This window comes from Grampus griseus (assembly GCF_964374135.1).
Source record: "Grampus griseus genome assembly, chromosome: 13".
Classification (NCBI taxonomy): domain Eukaryota; kingdom Metazoa; phylum Chordata; class Mammalia; order Artiodactyla; family Delphinidae; genus Grampus; species Grampus griseus.
In genome coordinates, this window is record NC_139007.1 from 15,519,912 (window position 1) to 15,534,226 (window position 14,315).

The 14,315-nt window shown below is 37.0% G+C and overlaps 1 pseudogene across 1 annotated transcript in view; it reads left to right on the top strand.

Annotated features, from left to right (window-relative positions):
• Nucleotides 1-598: 598 nt before the first annotated feature.
• The window catches only part of LOC309831839 (DNA endonuclease RBBP8-like), a 98,921-nt pseudogene continuing 85,204 nt past the window's right edge, over nucleotides 599-14,315 (top strand). The window contains exons 1-2 of the transcript in view: nucleotides 599-767; nucleotides 3,222-3,369. The product of the transcript in view is annotated as a DNA endonuclease RBBP8-like (transcript). The remainder of the gene's footprint in view (nucleotides 768-3,221; nucleotides 3,370-14,315) is intronic.

Below are 14,315 nucleotides of genomic sequence, written 5' to 3' on the forward strand. Positions count from 1 at the left end.
CTTTTCCTAATACTATTATTGATCTTGTTTTAATATTTCAAAATGGTTTGTCTTTTCAAGCAGCTTTTGGGTACAAGGTGATATCAAGTTGTGGACTTTACTGGCCAGCATGATATGAAAATTCTAAAATATGATATATTCTGATCCTTGACAGTTTGAAAGATTTTTCCTATAAAGCCATTTAGTTGTGGTACCTCTTTTGAAGGGAATTTGACAATATGTTTTAATATTTAGCATTTCAGTTGGTTCTCGTTTTCCAATTCTCAAGACAATCAATAATTTGTATTCTTAATTTATAGTCTCCTAAAATATAGACATTTCTTTAAAGGAATTCACATAGAGTTGTATATAATATTCTTTTACAATTATTAATCTTTTATTTAAAAGATTGGTGTCGTTTAAAGCCACCTGGTCTGTGGTATTTTGTTAATGCAGGTTGAGCCAACTAAAACACCCCTTGTATCCCTCGTATTTCAATATATGAGGAGTTAGAGGCAGAAGTTTACCAGTTATCGATCTATTGCCCCTCAGTTCCCAATCCACCCTTCATTGCCTGGCCTGTGATACTGGAACGTATTTTCCTTTCCAAGAGGGCATGATGATTTATCAGTTAGAGGTCGCCAAAGGGATCCTAAAAGAGGAAAGATGTTCTGCTTCCTGGTCGTGGGATGCTCTTTTGGCCAACTTCCGCAGTGCATGGTGGTGGCCAGCAGCACAAGACACCTCTCTGGGGATGATTTCCCTGGCACCGGTTGGGCAGTTTGGCAGTAAGTTCCAAGACACAGCACCTTTCCTGGGGCAGTTTCTCAACCACCCCAGAGAGTGGTTTCCCAGGGAGTTTCCCTAGTGGAGTGTCCTTTTTGATAACTTCCTCTGAGACCCCAGAGGGTGGATTCTCAGCAAATCCCTCAACCTGTACTCCAGTGACTGCCATTCAATGTACCTGACCACACTCTCCCCAATGAAATCTAGATCTCATCCCTGATTGGGAGTCGTCTTCTCCAGATGTGTTCCTTTTTTGAGTTTTCTGTTTTAGCCCTAGAGGCAGTGTCTGCTCCTTATCTCTGCTACTTCTAGAATTATTTTTATCCCATAGTATCTCATCTCTCATTATTGCAGTAATGAGGTATAGTTAATAATTCTTTATATTAAACATTTTCTGCTCAAATCACTATACGGTTTCTGTCTCTCGATTAGACCCAGACTGATTTGAAAGACTTAATCCAATGCAAATTCAGTTTTTGTTTGATTTTTTTTTTTTCTTTTTTTGCGGTACGCGGGCCTCTCACTGTTGTGGCCTCTCCCATTGCGGAGCACAGGCTCCGGACGCGCAGGCTCAGTGGCCGTGGCTCACGGGCCCAGCCGCACCGCGGCATGTGGGATCTTCCCGGACCGGGGCACAAACCCGTGTCCCCTGCATCGGCAGGCGGACTCTCAACCACTGCGCCACCAGGGAAGCCCCGTGAGTATATTTTTAAGATGACCCCCTCCCCCCCTCCCCCTTCCTCTCTTCCTCCTCCTCCTCCTTCTTCTTCTTCTCCCTATCCTCACCCTTACAATATTTTTCATGGTATGTATTGAGTTGGCCAAAAAGTTTGTTCGGGTTTTCCGTAACATCGGATTCAAAAAACCTGAACGAACTATTTGGCCAACCCAATATTTACTCTAGTTGATTTTTCATTTTGACAGCACTTTTTTTCTTTTCTTTTTAACTTTTCCCTGAGGTCTGTGAGCTCCTTTTTAAAATCTACATTTAGTCCAATTGTCTCATTCCTAATTTTTCTGCCTCTGATATATGACCTTCTTTCATATCTTATATAATCACGTTAATTATCTTTTAGCCCCTCTTAAAATAAGATTATAGTTTTCTTCTGCTTTGTGGGAATGTTTTTCTAACCAGCCTTCTTTTTCTGTACAGATAATTTAAAAAATTGTAGTAGCACTTTTTATTACAATAGCTTCATATGCGATGCAAATTATAACCCTATGTTTCTTATATTTAAGATGTGTTTTTTGTGTATGTTCTAAGGAAAGAGAATAGGTCAGAATAGCTTTTCTAGCTACAGGGTTATAGATTGTCTTTTCTGTTGGTTAGCTCTACTTCTTTGAATTTTACCTTTATTATTCCCTTCTTACAATTTCATCTAGTTACTTCTCCTTCTCTTGTCTTTAGTGCCTCTTAAAGCTCAATTTGGATTTTATTCCTAGCAGTTTCTCCTCAGTGAAGCTTTGTTCTGAAAAGGACTATATCAGTTAGGGTAACAGAACTAATATAAGATCTGTGTATCTATCTATCTAAATATATTGATTATAAAGATTTGGCTCACACGATTATGGAGGCTGACTAGACCCCAGATCTTTAGGGGTCTAAAGATCTGGCAAGCTGATGACACAAGAGAGTTGATGGTGTAGTTCTTTCTAGTCTGAAGGTCAGAAGACTGGAGACCCAGGAAGAGCCACTGTGTTCAAGTCCAAAGGTAGGAAAAAGTTGATGTCCCAGTTTGAAGTTAGTCAGGCAGGAGGAGCACCCTCTTGCTCAAGGAAGGGTCATCTTTTTGTTCTATTCAGGCCTTCATGTGTTCAGATGAGGCCCACCTGCATAAGGGAGAGCAATCTGCTTGGCTCAGTCTACGGGTTTAAATGTTAATCTCATCCAAAAATGCCTTCACAAAAACACTCAGAATACTAAATGACCAAATATCTGGACACTCCATAGCCCAGTCAAATTGACACATAAAATTAACCATCACAGGGACTTTGATTATTTTCTAGTGTTCATTTGGCTCAGAACAACCTAGCTTTCCTGAAGTGTCCTTGTACCCTTACACCAGAGCCTACAATGCCCCCTTCTGGTTTGGGATGGTATTCTCCCATTGGCCCACCAGACTTTGCACACAGAGTGAGCAGTCTTTCTTATGGGACCAAGTATCTGTTGGCATTTTCTGGGTTCTCTGGCTTTCAGGACGGCAGAAGTCTCTTTTACTTCCCTCTGCATTTTTCAACAGTTGCTGATACCCCACAGGTCTTGTGGCAGCAATATGGCTACTCATATTTTGAAGTTTGAAGGGGGATCACCTTTTAACCTACATGTGCTATTTGGGTGTGTGTGTGTGTGTGTGTGTGTGTGTGTGTGTGTGTGTGTGTGTGTGTGTGTGTGTGTGTGTGTGTGTGTTAATGTTTTGCTATCTTAATTGCTGTGTTGTTTTTATGCATTGACACAGGGAAATTCAAGTGTTACGACATTGCTGCTGCCCTATTTCCTCCTCCCCCCTGTAAATATGTTAAGTACAAGCTCTCTGCTGTTCTTGGTGCTGGGGCAGCAGTGAATAGACAAAGGCTCTCCTCCTGGGACTCAGGGACTTGTGGGAGGTGAGGATAATTTGGTACAAAATTAAATGAATAATAGTGTTTCAGGTAGCACTAAGAGCTATGTGAAAAAGTACAGTAAGTTAAAACAGAGAAATCCAGGGAGAGGTTACTCTAGACAGTAGTCAAAGAGGGCTTCTCTGAGGCAGTGATGTTTCTGTTGAGACCCAATGAAGCAGAGATATGATGATACAGCATTTCAGACATAGGAAGGATCTAGTTTAAAAGATGTGAGGAAGGATTATACTTGGCAGGAAGATGTCCAGAGTGCTTAGAGCATAGAGAGGGAGACGAAATATAGCCCATAAGTCTCTCTTATGAATTGGAGTCACATGAATCAGTCCTAGGGAGACCGATTATCTCACACTGTATTTACAATATTGAGTTTGTAAATGTCTTAAGTAGATGACTAGATCTTGGTGGTGATACTCAATTAAAGTATTACCCCAGAAGACCCTAAGCAGCCAGCCAAACATCTATAAACATTCTTTTTTTTTTCTTTCTGAGTCTATTTCAGGAACCTTGACTTAAAACCAACAGTCATGTCTCTGTGGATTCTAAACTATACATATAGACATGTAGCCATGTTATAAAACATTAGGACTGCTGTATCCTAGAAGCGCCTTGGAAGGAAATATTGGCTCTCTATAGTGAAGAAAGCCTGGGGCCAAAATTAAATAAGACTATTTTCCTTATCAACTGTAACCTGGCTCTACTTTCATGTGATAAAATGCTTGATCCTCAGAGTGAAAGATTATTAGACATCTTGAACTTACTCTCCTATCACCCAAGAATCAGTACTAATGCAAGCCAAGTTTAAGTCTAGTTTCCAAATTCAGAACAGCGTAAAAAAAATCAGTGTATTTGGATAAAATTACATTTGAAAACTAATTTGTCTATATTTTCCACTTTTTTTTTTTCCTTGATAACATACCCTTACTTCCTTTCACACATTATCTTTGTGGCTCTTCCATATGGTCCTTCTCTGAAAAAGACATTATCAGGTTTCCAAAAAATAAGTAATATAAGTGAACAATTCTTTTCCAGTATATCTATGAAAGAAGAAAAATACATTGTTGGAATTGGCAAACCTCTCTGGCTTATCATTCATGAACTTTTTCCCTTGCAATATGATGACAGAGAGAATTAAAAACATGACTCAATGGAAATCTTACTTTACATGACGGTTTAAGATTGCCCATAATAATCAAGGTAGTTTGATGTATAGAGCTAAATATACGATACTTCTGTGTCAATTTAATTGATCGTATTTATGTATGCTTTTGAAAATTTAATTTCTGCATGAAGTACTTAAACAGAAAATAATTTGTATTAATTCTGCCAAGACAACTATATTTTATCAGTCTATAAAGGCTGAAGAGATTAAGATGGGAATAAAATGTAATTTAAGAACTCGAGAAGTAAAAGAGAATTTTGATTTCCTGACAAAAAATCGAGAAAATCCTTGCCTTGCCAAAAGGAGTGTAATAATTAACCTTGATTTACAGTATTCTGAGTCTCCCATAGTGATTGAGTGCTTTGGATATGTATATATGTATACATTTTTTATCTTTCTCCATGCCCTCCTCCCCTCCCTAACTTTATTTTATCTATTTATTTTTTTTACGGTACGCGGGCCTCTCACTGTTGTGGCCTCTCCCATTGCGGAGCACAGGCTCCGGACGCGCAGGCTCAGCGGTCATGGCTCACGGGCCTAGCCACTCCGCGGCATGTGGGATCTTCCTGGACCGGGGCACGAACCCGCATCCCCTGCATCGGCAGGCGGACTCTCAACAACTGCGCCACCAGGGAAGCCCCCCTCCCTCACTTTAGATTGTAACAAGCAACCTACAGAGGGCTTAGAAGATGGAATATGTTCAGAGCTACTTGTTTCAAGAGGCCCTGCTTAAGGAATTTACATTTCAATTAAGTTATTTATGAATGTCACCACTGCTTTCGTAAAAGTAAACAAGGATGAACGCAGAACACCTATATTTCCAACCCTCAATAATCTAACAACTTGATAGTAGAACAGAAGCTAATTTTGAATACTGATTAAGAGAAAGTTGTTAAAGATTGAAAATTCAATTGATCTGAGGGGTAATCCAGGGCAATAAATATCTCTACATATAGGTGGACTTGCTGATATTCTGCTCAGAGTATTTTAATTATACATCAAAATTACGTTCATGGTCCTTAGACCTAGGAAAATTGCACAAGGCCAGTCCCATGCGTCCCTTCATTTTCAATCCTTTCCCCCTGTCAATTTGTACTTTTAAAGGAACTTCTTGTTCCCATCAAATGAGTCAGACCAGATGCGAACACTAATTTATTTGTAATGAATATGTGTCAATCCAAAACTGAAGGGGTTCTATCATTCTGGAGAGCATAGATCCTAGCAGGCTTAGTGCTTTGGCAGGAAGGCCTCTGCCTTCAGATACTTCTACTACCTAGCTTCTGATTTATTAACTTGTTTTATTAAGGAACAATGTCTTTCAATCCATGATTGGAAATAAAGTCTAAAATCCATGTTTTCCTGGAACTATTAACAAGTTTAAATCATCAACATAAGTAACCAGAATAACCAAAGTTGATTTCTTCCTTCTGCTCAGATTTTTAAAATGTGAGAAAAGGATATTCAAAATTTAACCGAGACCTTCAAGATGCTAAACAAACATGATGTTTTCCTTTTAGATATAGCTTGGGATTGGCTGAAACGTGATGGTTTGGACATGAAATAAGTGAATTTTCACCTCCTGTGTGCCCTAAATAAAGGCAGTCCATAAAGTTCCATCCAAGGTCCACGTTGATGAAGTTACCTGGAGGAAAACAATAGCGGGGAGCCAGAAAGTCTGTATTCCAGACACAGTGCCCCATTCCCCTTACCCGAACACCCTAGATGGTTGCTAGATTTTGATGTTTCTCACCTATAAAATAAGTCCTGATTCCAACCTTCAAGCAGTGAAACAAAACAGGGTCAACCTGCAGTTAACATTTGAAATTGCATACAGCTTGCTGTCATTCAAAGACAATCCCAGTGAAGTACTTTACAGATATAGTATGTCACAAAGATCAGATGCCCTATCTACAGATTTGAGGAAGAAAAAGGATGAGATCTATTCATTTTTGGTTAGGAGTGAATAAGAAAGTACTAAGATTTTTATACCATAATTGAGAAAAATGAACCGTAGCTGAGAAAATAATCTTTTGTTCTGTTTTCCTGCAATTGCTCTTGTATGTTCCTTATGTAAAATATATTATTCTAATTGACTTTTCCTACAATTTTAACTAAGAATGAGTTGAATCCAGGTACAATTCTATCCCTGTATGTGCTAAATTAATGTCCACTAGATATAGATATGAAGCTAGAAGGAAGTTTGTATTGAGCAATCATTTTTTAATGCAATTATTTAGACATTTTAAATGCATAAGAGTGGCTGGAAAAATTTTCCCTTGGAAAGATTCCGTTAACACGGAGAGGTTAAACTTGGATTCATCTTGAAAAACTGAATCCAACCTTAGTGCTGTGTACAGGATATAAAAAAATCCATCTGGCCACACTGGGGGAAAAAAAAAAAGAAACAATCTGGAAGGGAGTGAAGAAGAGGCCAACTTCAGGCTCCATCATACTTTGGAAAGGCGGGTCTTGACCTTGGGGCCCTCAGCTTGCCAAACAGTAAAATGAGGGAGAGAACTAGACTTAGACATGGTTCAGTTGGAGAAAACTTGACCTATTTTTTTGTGTTAAAGCAACAAAAAGCTGAAGGCCATTCTAAACTGCTTCAATCTGGATACAGTTTTCAAAGGTTATTTACATATAAGTTATTGATCTTAAATATACAAAGACTGATCAGGATGGAATTTAAATATAGGGAAACCCCATTTTGGGGAGAAGAAAATGAAAGGGAAGTGCATAAGTCATCTTCAAGATAGATTACATTTGTGAGGTTAGAGATGACCATAATTGATTCTATGGCCTAGCAGATTGTCAGGGGTTCTTTATTTCATGTGTTTTTAGTGGGGTCATTTGAATATGTGCCCCAATGATTCACAGAGAGAGAGAAAAAAAAAAAAAGAATCAAAGTAACATGACTGCCTCTGGAGAAATGTGGTTTGAGTGCTTGGGAAATGAGTATATATTTTTCTCCAAGTATAACAAGAGCTAAAAAAAAAAAAAGAGAGAGAGAGAGAGAGAAACTATATTGATTGTCTCTAATGCCTACTACTTTCAATGATCCCCTTCATACATGCTTATTCTTCATCAATAATCAAATTTTATACCATGTAAACAGGTATGGTATCAGTCCCAGAGATAGGTAACTGCAGGCTGGACAGGGAATACTAGGGAATACAGAAAGGCCCATTGTGAGAACTTTACCCAAAGAGTGTGCTCTGCTCTGAGTGAGGACTGGTCAAGCCAATCAGATCACCTCTTGCAAAGTATGTCATCAGTTAACAAATAGAGACAAATGGTTTTGTGTCACACAAGCAACCAGACACAGAAATCAACAAGCAGAAGCTGTAAGGAACTAGAAGTTGGAAGACAACAGGAATAATGACTAAGGAGAAATCATGAAGCAGAGGAGAGAAGAGGAAGCTGCTGGCTGAGGAAGTAGTATTCTGCTGAAATATGTGAAATGTCTGTTTTTATGAGTCAAAAACAGTAAAATATCAACGATTTTATATGATTCAATTTTGAAAAACTATTTTTAATGAGAAAGTGGTTGGATAAAGAATAGGACTACATTCAAATTTCAGCCCTAAGATTGTCATGGGGGCATCCATGCACCATGCAACCGAAAGTACAGGACCGCTCGGTTGAATGCTAGTTGCAGTACTCAACGTCCTATGTCCCAGGAACTCCTTCAGTCCCAGGCAAAACCCTAGTTAGGTCACTCTAGTTGTATTTTTAGTGTTTTTAATTGTGAGAAAGTTTACTAAATTGAAAATATAAGCAATGTTCTCCAATATCAGCCTTTATCTCTAACAAAGATAATGTCATGGGTTCTCTTAATTTTCAGTTGGCTTTGAACTCAGAGATGGAAGAAGGGTGATATTTACTGGATTCCCCTAGATTTCTAATTATCACATTCACCATCAAAGCTTTAAACCCAGTTCCTGTACTTTTCATCCTAGGCATTCCTTTTTGTTTTCCCTGACCTTTTTAAACCTGTGCTAGTTCTTTTCTCATAGCACACAACACACAGAAGAAAAAGTTCTGTTCAACGATACTGAGTCTTTGGATAACACAATCTAAGACAAATTTTGGCAGGAATGAGCTATTTTATTTACTATCGTATGCTGAGAAATTAGTACTTTACCTAGACTTTAATAAATACGCAATGAATAAATATTTCTTGAATGTTAAATTGTCTTCTCTTAAGCCACATGATTTTTAAAGAGTTAGTTATCCTCTATCTATTCACTTTTTAAATTATGTGTCTGACTTCTTGGATTTGCACATGAACTAGTTCATGTGACATACGGGTATAAATCCCAACTCAAATCCTAGGAGTCAAGATAACAGAGGAGATCTGCATGTAACTTATTCCTATTTACTTTCTGCCCAAGTTGTTTCAATCACAAGAATGTTTGTCATTTTCTTCATGATATTTTAAAATCTCATATAAACAGTATATCTAACTAAGAATTATTTCACTTTCCAAATATGTGAATCATTCTTATTTTCACAATATCTTCTTATTTGGTGCCATTCATAAGGTCCTAAGATGTCTAACACATCTCTGCTTAATGCCATTGTCATTTTCATAAATATTGAGATGTATATATGTATATATAATTCAGCAAGATCAACAATATAAAACTACTGTGAGATCCCAAAGGCTATTACTTCACCACTGAAAATATCCCTCTTGAACTAATTCTTAGAAATCTCATGTTAAATAAAATAGAGTCCAACTGTAGTTTTATATTAGGTAACTTGAAAAATAGTTTTTATTTCATAAAATTATTATATATGCAGCTGAATAGAGGCTTCACTTCTCTTAATAACATGAACTATGGCTTTAAGTTTATGTATGAGATATATTACCTTTCAAGAAATTTCAACTTTTGTGCTATATGAGTCAATAACATATCAACAAGCATTTATTAACTTTTACTTATGTTCCAGAAAAATATCTCTTCAGGTATTTACACAATACAGAGCTTCTGGTCTCTCAGCACATGTGGTCTAGCAGAGAAGACCAACACATAAAAAACAATTATGTACACAATGGGGCTCTGCAGGGAGGAAAAAGAAATATCTGATATCTATCTGCAGACATGGAACTTTTAAAATATTATTTCATTAGAATTATCATGCATTTTATATAAGTTTATTAGATCAGAATTATTTTCTCTTAACAGATTAGAAGACTAAGTGTTCAAGAGGTCATCTCACTTGACCAAGGTCACAGAGATTCAAGAACACATACTCAGGTTGGTTCAACTCTTGCCAGTGAATTTTTATTTAGTTTCTTAGAAGGATTACCTTTTAGAAAAACAAGCCAACAATTAATCCTTTTCCTCTAAATTTTTATCCTCATTAGTAATTTTTAAAATGTTATGTCTTTCTACAGAGATGGAATTACTCTGTAAATGAAAGTGTACGTCTTTCAGAATAGATCTAAAGCCCTAACTGTGGGTTTGAAATATCTGAGAATCTCCCACTATCACTTAGTTCTTGTTTTTTGCACCATTTAATTAAGCTTATTTACATGTAAAAATGATAGGTTGCCCTCTGTTTCTTGATTTTATATACACCATTCCCCTCTCCTCACTTGATAGTAAGCTATTTTAATGACTGGACACTTCTTTGATTTATTCGGTCCATTTGGGATATGAGTCAAATGTTAATATATTATTTTAATATATTATGTACATTATTTGAAAGAAATGGTATTTCAGTGATCTAAAATATATTTCCCTAAATATTCTATTGTACTCCCAAGTACTGGGAAGAGAGTATTAGCTAGTGTATTCTTCCTTTCCAAATCCATGCCCACCATGAACCTTTCTATTGTTTATATAAAGTAAAAAAAAACAAATTAGAAAATAATATTGCTCACTATCGAAGAATGCTAAACTTGCCATCAAGAATGACAAGTTTCATAAAAGAATGAATCTAATTTTTAATACAACTTTTTCAAATGCAAATTTGGAATTTTGACATCTTTTAGAGCAGGCTGTTATAACTGTATCATTTGGGGTTGATGCACTAAACCCTAATTATCTCATGACATAACAAACCACTCAAAGAATTATTTGTTTATAATTATGGTGAGTTCATCTGTTTTCCTTTGAATTTGCAGGACATGAAATATTTCCATATGTGTGTAGGGATATGTGTTTACAACACAGGGTCTCAGAAACATCAGAACAGGTGTGCCTTGACAAAATTTGCCCTAGAGAACAGTAAACAAGTATGCTAAACTGTTGAAGATTGGGTTATTCTTAAACCATAATAGTACACGTCCTCAGGGAAATTCTAAACAGTCATTTTCCAGCATGTTATGGTATGGTAGGATGGATGGTGGAGGTAGGATTAAGTTAGTCCGGCCAGGGCACTGTCAAATGGTCCATGTTCTTGTTTAGGTCCATCTGGTCAGAGCTAAAATAAAAGTTCCTATTTGAGACATCATGGGACAACCAGGAGCATGGCGCAAGGCAAGTCAAATCCGTCTTTGGGGAAGCTCCAGAAGAGGAAATTTGATGTGATGGCTGGAAACTGTGCATGAAGACAGAACAGAACGAATGTGGAAGATATTAAGCAATCATTGTAAATACAATTTTTGCAGTTTGGGCTGCTGGCTGCATGGCTGTTCATTGGTTTGGAATGGACTGACGTGTAAATGGACACAAGGTGTATTGTAATGGTGTCACTTTTGGATACTACTACCTAAATCCAGCTGTGTCCTCTGCAATCAGGGATCCTTGGGCTCTCTACCTGTTGCCAGGAAACCACCCGAGCCTCCCTTTTCTCTGTCCATCACTGATCTATTGAAAAACAAAAATCCAGACAAAGACTAAGAGACCAACCTGTGCGTAGGGTTCCATTACTGCTGGACGCAGATGACAGACACTGTTTCCATTCTTCATGCATGTGTAATCTCTAGTTCATGCATAATGTCTGCTTGTATGACTTCATTCCTGACCTCTTTTCTCTCACATAATGCTGTCATTACAGAATTCATAAGAAAGCTGACAGTACTTGGATACACTTCTTAAATGGCTAATTTTTGTCCCTTCTTGTGCATTTTGATATTTAACTCCACTCCTAGTTTTTGTTTTCCATTTCATGCTAAAAATCTTGCATTCATCTCCAGAATATTATAGAAGTTTAGTGATATCAACTCCACATTTAAATCATAATATGATCAGAGGGCAGACAACAGAAGCAAGAAGAACTACAATGCTGCAGCCTGTGGATCAAAAAACACCTTCACAGAAAGACAGACAAAATGAAAAGGCAGAGGATTATGAAGCAGATGAAGGAACAAGATAAAACCCCAGAAAAACAACTAAATGAAGTGGAGATGGGCAGCCTTCCAGAAAAAGAATTCAGAATAATGATAGAGAAGATTATGCAGGACCTTGAAAAAAGAATGGAGGTAAAGGTAGAGAAGATGCAAAAAATGTTTAACAAAGACCTAGAAGAATTAAAGAACAAACAAACAGAGATGAACAATAACTGAAATGAAAAAATACACTAGAAGGAATCAATAGCACAATGACTGAGGCAGAAGAAATGTTAAGTGACCTGGAAGACAGAATGGTGGAATTCACTGCCACAGAACAGAATAAGGATAAAAGAATGAAAAGGAATGAAAACAGCCTAAGAGACCTCTGGGGCAATATTAAATGCGCCAACATTCGCATTATATGGGTCCCAGAAGAAGAAGAGAGAAAGGGCCCGAGAAAATATTTGAAGAGATTATAGTCAAAAACTTCCCTCACATGGGAAAGGAAGTAAGTCCAGGAAGCACAGAGAGTCCCAGACAGGATAAACCACCCAAGTCCAGGAAGCACAGAGAGTCCCAGACAGGATAAACCCAAGGTGAAACATGCTGAGACACATAGTAACCAAACTGACAAAAATTAAAGACAAAGAAAAATTATTAAAAGCAACAAGGGAAAAATAACAAACAAGGGAATGCCCATAAGGTTAACAGCTGATTTCACAACAGAAACTGTACAAGCCAGAAGGGAGTGGCGTGATATATTTAAAGTGATGAAAGGGAAGAACCTACAACCAAGATTACTGTACCCAGCAAGGATCTCATTCAGATTCGACAGAGAAATCAAAAGCTTTACAGAAAAGCAAAAGCTTAGAGAATTAAGCACCACCATACCAGCTCTACAACAAATCCTAAAGGAACTTCTCTAAGTGGGAAACAAAAGAGAAGAAAAGGACCTACAAAAACAAACCCAAAACAATTAAGAAAATGGTAATAGGAAAATATATATTGATAATTACCTTAAATGTGAATTGATTAAATGCTCCAACCAAAAGACACAGGCTCTCTGAATGGATAGAAAGGCAAAACCTATATATATGCTGTCTACAAGAGATCCACTTCAGACCTAGGGACACATACAGACTAAAAGTGAGAGGATGGAAAAAGATATTCCAGGCAAATGGAAATCAAAAGAAAGCTGGAGTAGCAATACTCACATAAGACAAAATAAACTTTAACATAAAGACTATTACAAGAGACAAAGAAGGACACTACATAATGACCAAGGGATCAATCCAAGAAGAAGATATAATAATTGTAAATATATATGCACCCAATATAGGAGAATCTCAATACATAAGGCAAATGCTAACATCTCTAAAAGAGGAAATTGACAGTAACACAAAAATAGTGGAGGACTTTAACACCTCACTTACACCAAAGAACAGATCATCCAGACAGAATATTAATAAGGAAACACAAGATTTAATGACACAATAGACCAGATAGATTTAATAGATATTTATAGGACATTCCATCCAAAAACAACAGATTACACTTTCTTCTCAAGTGCACATGGAACATTCTCCAGGATAGGTCACAAATCAAGCCTCAGTAAATTTAAGAAAATTGAAATCATATCAAGCATCTTTCCTGACCACAACGCTATGAGATTAGAAATCAACTACAGGGAATAAAACATTAAAACATAAACACATAGAGGCTAAACAATACGTCACTAAATAACCAAGAGATCACTAAAGAAATCAAAGAGGAAATCAGAAAATACCAGAGAAAAATGACAATGGAAACACGACAATCCAAATCCTACAGGATGCAGCAAAAGCAGTTCTAAAAGGGAAGTTTATAACAATACAATCCTACCTCAAGAAACAAGAAAAATCTGAAATAAACAACCTAACCTTATACCTAAAGGAACTAGAGAAAGAAAAAGAAACAAAACCCAAAGTTAGCAGAAGGAAGGAAATCATAAAGGTCAGAACAGAAATAAATGAAATAGAAACAAAGAAAACAATAGCAAAGATCAATAAAACTAAAAGCTATTTCTTTGAGAAGATAAATAAAATTGATAAACCATTAGCCAGACTCATCAAGAAAAAGAGTGAGAGGACTGAAATCAATAAAATTAGAAATGAAAAAGGAGAAGTAACAACAGACACTGCAGGAATACAAAGCATCCTAAGAGACAACTACAAGCAACTCTATGCCAATAAAATGGACAACCTGGAAGAAATGGACAAATTCTTAGAAAGGTATAACCCTCCAAGACTGAACCAGGAAGAAATAGAAAATATGAACCAACTGCAAGTAATGCAATTGAAACTGTGATTAAAAATCTTCCAACAAACAAAAGCCCAGGACCAGACTGTTTCACAGGTGAATTCTATCAAACATTTAGAGAAGAGCTAACATCCATCCTTCTCAAACTTACAAAAATCTGGACAGCTACATGTAAAAGAATGAATTTAG